Source organism: Apis dorsata, unplaced genomic scaffold (assembly GCF_000469605.1).
Source record: "Apis dorsata unplaced genomic scaffold, Apis dorsata 1.3 scaffold_1065, whole genome shotgun sequence".
Lineage (NCBI taxonomy): Eukaryota > Metazoa > Arthropoda > Insecta > Hymenoptera > Apidae > Apis > Apis dorsata.
This window is the reverse complement of record NW_006264163.1, coordinates 20706-21808: the sequence shown is the minus strand read 5'-3', so window position 1 is coordinate 21808 and position 1103 is coordinate 20706.

The following is a 1103-nucleotide window of genomic DNA, read 5'->3' as shown; positions in this document are numbered from 1 at the left end:
GGATCTTTCGTTGGGGTGAAACGGAGCCTCACGCTTTTTAACGGGACTTAACGTGTGAACGAGTACGGGACAGATGAATACCTGGCCAAACGTGTCCAGATCTCCTCGATGCTTCGCGGTAATTAAGATCCGTGGCACGATCAGACTGAAATCAAATGGCAAGATTGATTAGATAAGTGCAGCATGACTGAATGAAACTTGTGATCGTCACAGGTGCGAATTTGGAGAGCTTGGAGAAGCGATGGGAAGGAATGGGAAGAGTATTTGAGATTGTCCGGATGTCTGGCTTCCGGGAATGGGTATGGAACTTGAATGGTATGAGTAGTGATGGGAGAAAGTGTATTGGATATTGGTTTGAAAATTTTGGATAATAAGCGTTATTATCTTTTTCTGGTATTTTATAAATAAAAAAAGAAACAACATCCTTGATGTAATTTGTATAATTTTTAAATAAGAAAGACTAAAGAAACGCAACTAAAACAATATACTTCTATTTTTACAATATTCGTTTCAACTTATTTCAAATTTTCTCCAGTTCACCATTCATTTTCGACCACAGTCTAACACAGCGTAAAAATTAACACTGTTCATTTCAAATTTTATTTTCCCTAACGAACACGAATCATACCTATCTAACTCGCCTATCTATCTCAGTCCGATCGTGTACAGCAGTGTCCATCGCCATTAAGCGAAACGATCCCAATTAACCTGCGACAAGGCCGTCGAATATTTCGTCGGTGCACGTCGATTCACGGTTGCACACGCGCCAATGAAACCGCATACCGTATACTCCGGCGCGCGTATAATGATATAATTGGTCGGAGACGTTGCATCAAACATTCCAGTCCGCCAGACAAAACAAAAACTCTCACTCGGTGGAAGCTAGAGCATCATCAGACGGGTTGCTAGACGGTGCGGTGTTGGGCGGTTGGGTAACTCGAAACCGCAGGGATGCTGCGTCACACAGACGGTGGTGGAGGCAGATGATCGAGATCGGGGGTTGGGTACGCCGGCGTTACGACTTTGCAGCGCACTCGTCAGCCACTCTTGTTGCCCTTGCTTCCCGGAATCACCCTGCTCTCGCCCTCTTTTTTCGGACAGCT